Source organism: Telmatherina bonti (genome assembly GCF_933228915.1).
Source record: "Telmatherina bonti genome assembly, chromosome: 17".
Taxonomy (NCBI): Eukaryota; Metazoa; Chordata; class Actinopteri; order Atheriniformes; family Telmatherinidae; genus Telmatherina; species Telmatherina bonti.
Window position 1 is genome coordinate 13,276,614 of NC_136615.1, and position 14,558 is coordinate 13,291,171.

General features: G+C 37.5%; 1 protein-coding gene across 5 annotated transcripts in view; it reads right to left on the bottom strand.

Annotated features, from left to right (window-relative positions):
• Positions 1-14,558, bottom strand: part of dab2ipb (DAB2 interacting protein b) — a 144,639-nt gene that overhangs the window by 89,487 nt on the left and 40,594 nt on the right. The window lies entirely within an intron of this gene.

A 14,558-nucleotide genomic window follows, 5' to 3' on the forward strand; every position in this document is an offset into this window, starting at 1 on the left:
AGCATTGCTTAGTAACCTGGAGGCTAGCGGGGCTAAAATCTTTATGCTAATCTAAGCTAACCTCCTGCGAAGTACAAGTTTTGGGAGCCTGATTTAAAATCAAGCAGATAGAAAAGTGTCTTTAAAAACTAAAACATGAAAGCCACCTTTCTATGTATCTTAGTAAAGCTTTTCCTTTTTCTTTGTGCCATAATGAATTGGCAAATACACTGCACATTTCATTAGCATTTCCCAAAAAAGACACAGAGACAAGTAGCAGCTATAACCTTCTCATCCTCTCAGATTTAATCAGAAGAATTCTTTAAATGACTGCTAACAGGGTTGTTAGCAGCGGGCTTCATTGATTTTCTTACTAACAGTTGTGTTCAATACTTCCTTGCACATAAAAGCTGGACAGGTAGGTGATAATGTGTCATAAACACGGTCTCACAAGCCACCAACAGCATCTACCTACAGGGAAAAATTGCTTCTGATTATAATGACTTTCTTTTATACAGTTGTGCCACAGCGCTGTGCTTGTACCTTCTAATGGTAATAACAGCTGTTTACTTAGACACATATTATACTTTTTGCACAGAATGATGTCTCTTTTTTTATTATCTCTCATCATTCAAGCCGCTGGCTGTGCTAAATGGTTCTGTGATGACAGAGGAAATTCAGAGGTTGTTGGTTGGAAGGTGTTATTGTTGCAGGGTTTTCGGTCTCCCTCCAAATAAAGCGACCTTAGATAGAACATTCAGTACCTACACCCTGCAGTACTGCTGCTAAAACCGGGCTGGCTCATTTTGGTCTTTCTCAAAGACACGATAAGAATAGCTCTGAAAGCTAAAGTTTCCCATAATGTTTATAAATTCCCAACTATTTTCTGTGAGGATATGATAAATAAAGTTTCTACTATAAACAAAGTTTATTTCCATACTTACATCTGTCATCAAAACAAGCGCCCAGTGCAATAAAATATTTTCGGATTTTTAGTTTATTCATTTAGAAAGCTGCATTATTTGTTCTTGTCAGTTATCTCCTCGTCTTTTCTTGTCGTGGAACATTACCTCCATATGACTGGGAAGTTGGTTGGATAACATGTAACTGGAAGCGGGATACGTGTGTGTAAGTGGGGAAGACAAAACAGGAATCACTACAAATTTATGCAGCTGAAAATGGCTGAAAACTTCAGCGGGTGAGTAAGAATGCATCTCTGCATCTAATCTCTTCTCATGAAAAGAAAAAATCAATATAAAGCGCTTTTGTTTTATTTCTACATGAACTTTATAAAGTTTTTGTCTAAACCCAACCAAGAAGAGAAAATCTTGTGTTTACGCCAATCCAAGGCAACCAGCAAGATGGACTTCATGAGGGTGACGTTGACTTTGTAAAAATAAGGCAATTTTTCCATAAGCATAAAGTTTTTGTAACCCTAATAGCCCTTCCTATATCAGTCCAACCAAGAGGAGAAAAGAAGAATCTTAATGCAGTGGCTTCTTCAAGGAAACACTTGTTAATGCACATATTAGTTCTTACACACTGCACCTTTAAGTTGGAGGACTTCTTGGTTTGTTACAGTTTTTCTTTGATAAGTTTTTACTAATCTTTTCCAAGAGGCTTTGTTGCCTGGAACCATGAAATCTGAGCATGAAAGTGTATAAGAGTCAATGATAAAGACACATATCGAGACCTTAGGAAAAGCAGAAGAAACATAGCAGCAAACAACAGCAGCTGCACAGCAACAATGTTTGTTTGGTGCATCTTGACACCTCCTGGAACATTTGCTATGCTTTAGTCCTCATCATCTGGGACAGGAAGTTTCAAGGTTAATGGCTTATTACAGCCCTATGTTCAAGGGCTGTTTGCCTTTTGGTGGTACCCACTGCAGGGCTTTGAAGACTTTTCTTTCCACTTCTTATTAAACATAAAACAGTTTTCGAGTCCGCTATGATGCGACAAGTGTGGTGAGAGTAAACCAGAACCAGTAAGTTGAAACAAGCTGTAAAATTTTGTAGAGATGATAAAACATTTTAAGTTTTATCAAAGCAACTGTGTATTTGAACAGGACAGACAACTGTGCACGTAAAGCCAATTCACAGAAGGTCTGAGTGCAGGGCTACGTTATTAACAGCTGCATGTGTCTGCATTTTAAGAAGTCTTTACCCTCAGGACTGAAAAAAAAGAGCTCCTGCAGAGAATGCAGACAGTTCTGGTGTTATGACAGCAAGGTAAAAGAGGAAAACACACACACATTTTGCTCCTTGGGCCTATAAAAGTGTGCAGCAAAAATCCCAGACTGTCAGGCTGTGTTCAGTGTGTTCTCTCTACCTGGATGACTATCTTCTCTTTTTTCTTCTCAACAACATGACAACTAGAACGCATCTTGACTGGCTGGCAGTGCAGTGAAAACACTGTGTGTGAGGAATACAAAGTGAATGTCAATCAAAATCATTGCAGAAAAAATAAATTTCTGTAGTTTTATTTTCTCAGAAGCCAAACATCCATGTAATGGAGGTCACAGCGGCGGAATACCAAAGCGAAAACTGTTCCACATGGCACCCTTTAGAACGGCTTCGTTTAAAACATCTGTTGATGCAAAGGGAGACTGTGTGTGTGTGTGTGTGTGTGTGTGTGTGTGCATGGAAACTAAAAGGTTTCAACACTTAACAGTGAGAACGAGGCTGGACTTTTGACCTCTGGGATGCAGTATTTACTCAGCAAAGAGATGATGGGATGATAAAGAGGTGCTGGTCGGTCTCCTTGGAGCATGTGTCTGGACGTGAGGGAGCGTAGGAGAGTAAAAAAGCCAGCAAAAACCACTCGTGCATACACAGCAAACACATTAGCAAACACAAAGCCACTGTCTGGAGTTGAGAGTGTGCTGACAACGTTAAGTTTACAACAGTATGGATTTAAGCTGGAAGTCAGTAATAAACCTCAACCAGAAAGGTGTTGCCAGTTAACGTTGAGTAACACAGTCACCAGATAAAAAAAGTTCAGGTATGGGAAGGTACACTAAGCAGCTGGTAATTATGTATTTAACTCTGTACAAGTTACATCCAGGGAAAAGGACACTGCTTTGTGTTTAGTTTGGCACATGCATGCCTTTGTCTGCAGTTTGTTATAGGAAGGCAGAGGGAGAGGGATGGAGGAGGAGCAAGAGGAGAAGAAATGGGGCACAGAAGGAGGAAGTTTGTGCAGAGGGCGACGTATCATTTACATTCCTGCAACTGCCGGCCGGGATCTTTCTGACTTCAAATAACATCCCCCATCAGACTCATATGGAAGATACGAGGAAACAAATCATGTAAGCTTAGTGTTATATGATAACAGGGAATAAAACATCTCACTTTTGGGATAATATGCAAGAAGCATAGTAAGCAGACAACTTACTATTATTTTAATTAAATCAGCACAAAATGTTTGATAAGATGAGTGGAGCAGCTTGAAGGTCTGTCTGCGTTTTATTTATTGTATTCATGTCTTTTATTGGATATTGTGGCATCAAATCCAGACAAACCGAGCCGGTATAAACCATAGCATGAGCTGGTCTGCTTCGAAGGGCTTTGTAATTTCATTATTTTGTGAGGCATGAAGTGTACGATGAGGCTTCATGTAAATTTCTCAGCATTTATCAGCAGTGCATATAATCTGTCAAAATATTTAGCTTGAAAAAAAAACCAGACAGTGAGGTTAGCTAACCTCTGATACTCTTTCTGCTGAGAGCTGCTAAGCTAAAGATGACTGTTGTATACCAAATGTATACAATAAGTGACTATAATATGAATTGTAATGTTTTTAATTGTTCGGAAGACTTGCTGCTTCTGCTATTAAAGAAAATTACAGCAAATGTATTTCCAGTCCTGTGATGGTTTTGCACATTGAACCATCTTTAGCTTCACATATTCTGCTGTATGAAGACAGGCAGTTTGAGGCAGAGGAATGGCAATATTCTCTAACACCTCCATAACTATTCCTCCAAAATCATTCTCCAGTTCTGGCATGTAATCTTAGTTAATATCTATGGATGAAGGAGGGATTAGCCTGCACCTGTCCCTGCTATTGCACTCTTATGGTTGCTCAGACGCATTACGTCATCTGGCCTTTCTCCACGATTCACTATGGTGAGCGGAAACGAGTCGACAAGGACACAGACTTCAGAAGTGAAGCTAAGATCAGAGAGTAATCCCTGGTTAAACACAGTGATGATGAAGAGAACTCTGGCGCTTTCACTTCACCGCTTCACAGCTATATTTAACTGCTCCTGGCCTCTGCTTTAAGGCTCTGCTTTCAATTACATGATACCAAAGGCTAATTAATTACATTATCAGTTTTCATCCTTTAATATAGGCAGTACATATGGGGAATACTTTTACTCAGTTCATTTCTGCTGTTTCATGCTGCATAATTTCCCCCCCCCTTTTCACCTGAATGTTTGTATTTGCAGAAAATGAAGTCAAAATGATCAAAGATTTAAGGTGCTTGTGCTGGTTAGTAAAATCTTTGTTTTTTCCTGAATTATGACCGTAATCTCAGAAAGGATACTCAAAAGCAAACAGAAAAAAAAATACTTCAAAGAGCTAATTTGTTTCAGAGCAAACAGGAAAAATGATTACATCAGCAATGAAGCTGAGGTTTGAACATGGCACCACTTAGCGCGAGTGTTCCGCTTTACTTTTCATCGTGTAAATGTTTAAAGCAGATTAGTGCTTTGGGACACAAATCAGACTTGTTTCCAGCCTTCCTGTGTGATGGTGTAAATGCGCCTGAATATCGCTGAAGTTATCTGTGACGTTCTCTCCATGTTTCCCATCTATCAGCCTGAATGTTGTCCTCATTTCCCATCAACACACACACATACACAAACAAACAAACACATACTTGGAAAGAAATCTGAGTGCCTTAAACAACTTGACAAGTCAAAGTGTGATGTAGTACCACAATTTATAAGTGTTTCTTGGTAAGGACCATTGACAATGTAGTTATGCCTAATAACTGTCCGAATCAATGCATTACTTAGTCTTTTCTTAGTTGAACCACTCTTGCAAGAGTGCTGGGGATTGGGATTTGTGATGTAACTGAAATCTTTACTGAGCAGTCACCTGCTTCAGGCAGCGTGCGTTTAAAATAAAGAAAAAACTGGGAAACCCCCATTTCTAAAGCTCTGAAATGGAAAGTACTGGTCTTTTATTACATCTAAAACTAAAAATAAACAACATAATCCTTGCATTGGACCATAATAATGGTTACTATTTTTGCCAATTCTAGTTATTTGTCTTCACTGAATTTCCTCCACTTCCTCTATTTCCTTAGTTTTTCTTCCTATTCTGGTCTGGTTTTGTCTGGTAAAGCTCACCTGTGTTTGGACAACAAATATTGTTGACCTACACCCAAACACCCCACTGAGAGACTGAATGTGACAGAGCTGCACACAGATTTATAAACTTGACCAGACTTGTTCATTATATATATATATATATATATATATATATATATATATATATATATATATATATATATATATATATATATATATATGTAATATATCATATGTTATTCTTTGACATTCAAGAGACAAATTTACAAAAAGAAACTTTTAATGTTTAAGAATGATGTCATGTTCCCATGCTTTTATGTTTGATTATAGCGCAGTGTGTTTATTCATCATGAATCCTTTTTTAAAATATATGACACAATCACTGATGTATTCTTTTCTTTTCTTTTTTTATCCCTTGCTTTTAATCCCATGATATGCCATTGCTGGCATAAGCACGTGTTTGACTTTCTTCAATCAACACCAGTCATACCTTGAGTATGTATTTACTCTGGAGTAAACTACACAACACAAAGTTTTAGATCTGAGATGATAAATTAGATGAAATCTGTTATCTGTGAGGCTCAATTCATCCATCAAATTTGTGCATCTTCATCTCCCCTCTCCTCTGTCGTCTTGCTTCTAACTGAGAAATCATTCACAATCGAAAATTATTGATTTTCTCAGAGGAGCGAGAAGCAGTATACACCGCTGCATCTTTTATTGGGAGTGCTTTTGTCATTGAATGAAATCTAAAGGGTTGTGACAGATTAATCTTACATTATCAATTACTGGTAAATTAAAAATAAACACATACATGTTGTAACACAGACATTTGATGCTTATCTGATGGGAATAATGAAATCTGCAGACATGCTGCAAGACAAAGACTGTGACAAGATGCAGTGTCAAACTCCATATTTAATAAACACGGTTTAAAGTGAAGAAGGAATATCTCATTTTATTAAATGCCTGTCTCGCCTCATTCCTCTTTGTGTTTGACCTCACTTCCTCTGCTTGCACAGTGGGAGGGATTAAGACGGGAAAAGAGGAGTCAAGGGGAGGAATAGGGTGTGTGTCAACTGGGAAATGGGATAAGAGGATAAGGTGAATTTAGTTCCATTTAACTCTTAGAAAAAATGTGAGGAAATGTTTTTCTGTTGTTGTTGTTGTTTTGTTTTTCTTGCTTCTTTCTGAAAGGCTAAATTATAAAAATAGGATGAAGAATAAAATCAGAAAATGATGACATCTGATAACAAAAAGGGACACAAATACAGGAGAGAAAGAAAAGACTCACTTTAGATGTAAATTTGGGTCAATCTAAAATACATCTATGATACAATTCTGATTTTCTGATCACATCTGCTCACACAGCCAGATCACAGAAATGCCGTCTGCGCCGCCCGGCCGTCTACCATTCTACATTTGCGATAAAGAGTAACTTTGCATGTCAGTGTCTCTAACCCTGACACAGAAGAGGAAACAGATTCAGAGTGATGCAGGGGTGAGCAGAACTGATACAAGCCTTTCCATTCACAGATAACAATGAACATACATGCACACGCTGTGAAAACAATAACACATGAGCTCATGCAATCTGATCTGGGTCACAAACAGTGTATTCAGCACGGGGGGCTACGGTGACTTCCTCAAGATAGGGTCACATATCTGTATTCTGCTGCTTCAGTTCTACTGTGACACACATCAGAGATAAGTATCTTACTGCAGGCTAACACAACTTGTTCTCTTTTTTTCCCCAAAAATCTAATTTCAATTAATCAAACAATGTACATAACTGAACTGTCATAGAGCAATATTCATATATAAGGTGTTATCAGCATTTGTTATGTGTAAATGCAACTGGAAAACCGCACAACTGCCTATTATTTGCTGTAAAAATACATTTTTGATTACTGTCCACGATGGAGATACATGCCTAAACAATCCTGATTTGATTTTTGAGGTGTTACATCACTGCTTGTGCAAGACGCCCTGCAACACTTCTTACTAGCATGGAGGGGAGGAGTAAATGTTAACTATTCTCACACACAGATGATTTAAATAGAAAAATGCTGAAATATTGCTTATTTGCACATCCAATCTTAGAACTACTTTGGGGTCTTGTCATCTGTTGGCAAAGTTAAATGTATGCCTCACCCTTCAAGGCTCCATTGTGCTAAATTTTATAGCTAATGTTGATGACTTTTTGCTGTTTGGTGATCAGTTCATTAATGCGCATCATAGAGTCAAAAGGCCACAGAGAGATAATCTGCAGTGGCAGATTAAGAAAACAATTAGGTTATCAGCTTCAGGGTGGCAACTGTGTAGGAGTGTTTTTGATCATCTGCAGAACAGACCTGATAGGAAACAATGAAATATAACATCACTGGATTAGATCAACAGTTTTTTCTACCTCATTTATTAATATTAAACTGATGTATGGCATAAGAAGGCAAAGGTTCTGCTCTATAAATAACCCACATCAACTACTGAATCTTATGGGAACACTGGTATCCACAGCAGCAGCTGCATCACATTCCAACTGCAACATAGCAACTTGGGACCATCTTCATGACATATACATATGTATATACATATACACATGTGTATATATATATATATATATATATATATATATATATGAATATATATATATATATATATATATATATATATGAATATATATATATATATATATATATATATATATATATATATGAATATATATATATATATATATATATGAATATATATATATATATATATATATATATATATATATGAATATATATATATATATATATATATGAATATATATATATATATATATATGAATATATATATATATATATATATATATATATATATATATATATATATATATATATATATATATATATATATATGAATATATATATATATATATATATATATATATATATATATATATATATATATGAATATATATATATATATATATATATATATATATATATATATATATATATATATATATATATATATATATATATATATATATATATATATATATATATATATGAATATATATATATATATATATATATATATATATATATATATATATATATATATATATATATATATATATATATATATATATATATATGAATCTGCATCAACAGTGCAATCAGATGTTTCCTTTTTTTAAGTGTGCCATGTAACCAAAGGGAAATGTAGCTGCAAATAATACAATCTAAACATCAGGAGCAAAATATAACCTGAATAATAAGAGGAAGAATGCCTACATGCAATCAAAAGTGGAACAATTCATAATATGCGCTGATATTTACTGACACCGGGGAATTTTAACAGTTTAATTTCTGCTACTACAGAAATCCCAAAATGTTTTGCACTTGATGGCTGCAAAGGAAACCATCATTCCTCTGGCTACAATCTGCCCTGTCTTGCCGGTATATTACTTTGACATGCAGGCAGTGTGGAAAAGTTTTTGTGAGAGGAGCTTGCACTCATTAACTACAAGATCAAGGCAAAATGTGTTTGCAGGTGTCTTTGTACTTGAGCTCAGATGCGTATGTGCATGTGTGTGCTCTTTAGATAAGTGAAGAGCACACACATGCATAGAGTAGGGGGGGACTTCAAAGTGTCTCTTTAATCATAGAGAAGACTACAGACCAGGCACCTAAACATTCTGCTCTCTAAAGGTCTGGATTTTGTCCATTTCTTACCACACAAACTAACATCACATGGACCCAGGAGTATAATCAAGATCAAGTTTAATGAAGAGGAAGTTAGTCTGACATTTTCCTCAACTGTTTGTCCCCATAAAGTTTATATCGCATCAACAGCAGAGCAACATATATGCAACTGTCTTCTACTTGATATACTGTTTGGCAAGTTACAGCAGTCCACTTGGCAAAGAAAAATCAATAAGCTGAAGATGCAGTGATATATCTTTTTCTCTCAATACAAGTAACTTCAGCAAAGCCTTGGGGGTAGATTTATCACTATAATCTGGCAGTTCAAACACTGCCAGCAGTGCTGAGAGGCAGAAAAGCTGCAAAATGAACAAACACATTGCTGTAGGGCATGGCCTAACAGAAGAAAAAAAAAGAAAACAAGTCTGACTTTAAAAAAAAAAACTGGCTGACTTAAAGATTGACTCTGCTGCTAAAGACAGAAATACTTGCAGGTGTTGGTGCCAGAGGATGGTGGAACTCTGCAAGGTTGTCACCGAACTGAGAACTGTCAAGTGTTGATGGTGCAACGTGAGAGTAGCATCACTTTGTGAATAGTGACACCAAACAGTGATCTCACTGCTTGCAAGAGCATAGAAACATGAGTGAAAACAAATTCACAACAATAAAGCGTTGCTATGGCGTTCTGAAAATATATTTACAAAAAAAGAAGTTCTCATTTGAACAGAAAATTTAAATATATTTCTTTTAAAAAGGGGAACTGATGTTTAATGCTACGCTGTACCACTTCAACAGACTATAGATGATATCTGCATATACTGACACAAATACCAGAGTGTGAACCAGTTGCATGGTGGTTTGAGTCAAACAGATACAATGGTTTCAAGTCTTACTAGACTGTACTTAAGGCCTGTGGTGTATACGAGGCTAAAACTGCTGGATGGTAACTTTTTAAGGAGTTGTAGTATTTATTACCCCTGCTGGCAGACGGCCTGGTGCGGCTCCGAGACCGGCTTCGCTGACGCTGCAGTCTGGATTTGCCCAGGAATCTGTAGTAGTATGAGGGTCTCCCAGATCCCTTCCTAGTGATTCCAGCCATGGTGAACCCAGCAGCAACAAGATAAGGCAAGAACACTGAAAACAAGTCCTGTTGTTGTAGTTTTAGTGCAGATAAACTGCAGGCAAAGTTCTCATGAAGTCAAGCTCAATTTATCACAAACTTTAAAGGAAGAAATTCCCTTGCAGACATTCACATCCACTTAAGAGTCCTTATGGGTTGTTTCAGGTCCAAATCTACTCCACTGTGAAACCATTTCCTTCTGCCTGAAAGACAGGATTAAACCATTAAACATCCACTTCTGTGCAATGCCCTCATTCCAGTCGCACAAGCTCAGACTGTTTCTCTTGTTCTGAACACTCCCCTCAAAGTTTCCCACACTGAGATCCCAGAGGCATGGTATCCGGAATACTGTGAGTGTGTATCCTGAATGACAGGAAAGCTGCTCCTGTTCCCAGTGCAAAAAGTGGACCAAATGAATTTTCTAAACAGTCAAAAAGCTAATCCCTCTGTTTCCCAAAGCAGTGAAATAGTCTCTGGTAGTTCACTTCCACACATCCAAACCCAGTGTAACCATCCCCTGTGATTCTGAGTGAGCATATGTTTCAGAACAAGGGGAGGAAGAACTGAGAACAACAGGAGAAAAGTTTGGGACATCTAGAAAACACGCTGAGATGTGGCCTCAAAGTGGAATGGAGTTAAAAACACAGATATCGGATTACAACGTGTTTCACTCCAGCCTCTACCAACCAATACACTCAGTTACACGCTTACGAAAGAGACATCATCTGGAGCTATAAACACGCATGGCTTATAAAGTGTCGCCACTCCTCACTTTTACTGGCTCCTGATCCAGTTCTAGCAGCACTCCTGGTTTTACAACACATCCACTTCAATTTGCCTGCCTGGGCAAGAAAAGCATGACTGAGAGTGACAGCCTATCAGAAGCAGATGCATATAAGTTGTAAAGGCTGTTGAGCAGCCAATCACATCGCGTTGCCTGAACAAGAGGGGTCAGGTAGACAGACCAGAGTCCACAACTTAACACAATGGCACAAAGGCACGCAAAAACACAATGGGCATGGAAAGTTTCACTCTTTTCACGTTGTGTTTTTGTAATGTCACAAAAAAATGCAATTAAAGACATTATTTTGTGCTTAAATATGTAAAGCGTAGCTGCTCTTGAACTTAAATTCACATATTTGGTGCATCTGCTGGCTTTATGTCATTGTGTGAATCACATGACCAGAGCTCTTCTACTGATCTTATGGGATAAACAGGTAAGTATGTGTGCTGATGCAAACTTTTCTAATTTAGTTATTCACCCAAACAAACAACCTTTTTCAGACATAAATAATGTGACGACATTGGCTTAAACATGTTAAAGTAATGGTAATCATTCATTCAAACGTTGGTCACTTTTCATGTTGCTCATAGCTTCACTCAGTGACGCCTTCAACAACGATGGAGAGATATGGTGCTCTAAATTCTCTCTTTTGCTCTAAATTCTTTCTTTTGTTATTTTTGATCTAAAAAATAGATGCAATCCCTTTTAACCTGTCTTTAAGTTAAAAACACAACATGACTTGTAATAGTGACGTAAACAAACAATATAAACTCTGAAGTTGCCATTTTCTTCCCCACGTCCCACCAATCATGTAAAATTTGAAAATGATGTTGAGTTTTAGTTCTTAATTTTGCACATCAGTGTCAGATTAATCCTTTCCAAGTCACCTCTGGTTCCACAAAAGTAAGACTGTGACTGCCAAATAAAGTCCTGAAAATCGTTCTCAACCTAATGAGTGACATCTTGGTGACTAAACACACCTTTTAAATACAGATTGTGAAAACAGTCATTATATTTAGCCTTTTACAGGCTGTGTTTAGGTGATCACTTTACCCAAAACAGACACAAATACTCTTAAAATTGCATTCTCATTTAACAAATACAACCTTCTGCTTTGTATATTAAAAGAAAGTAATTCTCCCAACATTAACTGGAGATCCTGCATCAAAAGGTCTCTTTAGATCATTTGTGAAATGCAGCATCTACTTTAAGCACAAAACACCTTGAGTGTTAGAGGTTTTGGTAGGACGGACTCGATATTGTCTTTGCTTGAAGTTTGACAAATGTAAGGATTCTCTTTTTATTTACCTTACTGGTATTTTTTTTATAATTTATTTTGTGTCATTTGTCTGCATACATTACTTAAATCAACACTATTATTTGCTCTTTTAAATATGTCAATAAAGTCAACAACTTCTAAGAGATGTATTTATTTACAGTGCACACACTGCAAAAACTCAGCCTTAAAAAACAAGAAAAAAAATACAAAAATTAGGTAAATGTTGCTTAAAATAAGATAAATTATCTGCCTTCCCAATTATTAAATTATCAGACTTCCCAAGACTTCCTCTTAAAATAGGAGGAATTCTCTGGCATAAAAACTAAGAATTATCTTACCTTTTAAAAAAAATAAGCATGTGTGTACTCAATTTAAGATTTTTTAATCTTCCTTAGGTTTCATTTTTTGCAGTGTGTGTGGAGTCAAAAGCTCTAACAGGGAGGGCAAAGTTGATAATAAGATCCCATCCATTAATGGCCGCCGTAAACATTCTCATAGAGTGGAAATTAATTAACTGGAATAAAACAGTGATGATCTCCAATGGAAACGCATATAGAGGAACAGAGGTGTGCATATGCATGATCACCAACAACAGCCTGAGAAACACGCTCAAATTCAGCCTCGTAATCAAAATATTCCACAGTTCCCAACAAGCATTTATTTCTTGATTGAGCCTAATCAAAGTCTTCCTCTCCTGCTCCCTCGCTCGCCCCTCTGCATTATATTTCCTCCCTTCAGTAGCTGCTCACTTGCTCGCTGTGATGCTGCTTGTTCTTAGTGAGAGCAGTGGGGACCATAATGTTACATTCAGTGAGGAGTTTCTGTCATTACCTCAGCCCATAAACTTCCAACGACAGAACGTTGTAGAGTGTGTGCATGTCTGCCTCGTACACAGGCTAGACTGTTTGACTCCAGTTCCACAGAGAGTATTTAGTAGGTCCATTAGGAGGTATCCATCACTGAAGGTTGAGCCAGAACTTTGTGCTGGGAAGCAAAGGGAATATAAAACCTTCTGGCTCCACATTGCTGCCGGTGGGCGTATGAGACGCCCTGAAGACTGAAGTCTTATATGTTCTCACTTTTAGACACAAGTTTGTAGCAAGGTCAGATAAATGCAAACAAGTATGTAAACAAGTTTGTGTCTGAACTCAAGCGGCATGTTAAATTATTCATTAGAAGCCCAGAAACTCTCACAATACCCAACACCCTTTCTCATGTCATAAGCAGACAGGTTTATCTGCTCCTCCCTAAATATTTGCCTAATTGTCGCTGTGGGAAAGCCACCTACAATGGGTTCTTGTTTGGCAGGCCAAGAGTTTATTGACAGGCAGACCAGTGTATCAGGGTCATGAAGAGTGTGTGTGCTGATGGCTAGTCTCCTCTGGTTTGATGACAAAGGCACCAGTGAGCAGTGAAAGGACCAATACAAGGAATAAAACTGCATTAACTACTGCCTTATGTTTGAATTTGTCTCCCAGCTGCAGTGTGACGGTCAATCCAAAGCTGGTGCTCTGTGAATGAAAACTCTGACAAACGATAAGTTAAAGCTTCAGCTGATCAGGTTGTTGATTAAAGTATAAATTAGTTTCAAGATTCGGCTTTGAAGCACTGTTCTGCTGGGGTTTAAGGCATGCAAACCAGTGTGGACTAAAATAAGAGCAGAATAGGCTGATGACCAAGGTATGCAGAAAACTCTGAATACGTAAAAGGTCAAACCTCAAAGCAGGTGGGTTACAGCAGCAGAAAACCACAACTGGTGTCACTCCCATTGGCTAAGAACATGAAACTGAGGCAAAAAAAATCACACAGACTCACCAAAACTGGACAATGGAAGATGGGAAAATACTGCCTGGTCTGATGAGCCTCTATAGCAGCTGCAACATTCAGATGGTGGGCCAGGATTTGGAGTAATCCTGCTTTGTATCACTGATGGTGTGTGTGGGTACTTTCTTGCCACACCTCTGGCCAATTAACACAAACATTGTTTACATGCCACATCCTCCCTGACCCTGTCCTGTCCATGCCTTTATGACCACAGTGTAGGATCTTCTGATGGCTACTTCCAGCAGGATGATAAGGCACCATGTCACAAAGCTGAAATCATCTCCAGCTGATCTCTTCATTGTACTCCACGGTCACTAAATCTCAATCCAAAAGAGAAGATTCTCATCACGAATGTGCAGCTAACAAATCTGCATCAACTGTTTGATGCTATCATGTTAATATGTTGCAAAATCAATTGTAACAGGTGTCAATAAACATGAGGACAAAGGCTTCATTTGGAAGAAACTTTTTCCAACCATTTTCATGTCATATTACCAGTGCCCTCAGAGGGAGAAAAGGGGGCTTGTTTGAAATTTTCCTGAACTCCCTCAGGTTTT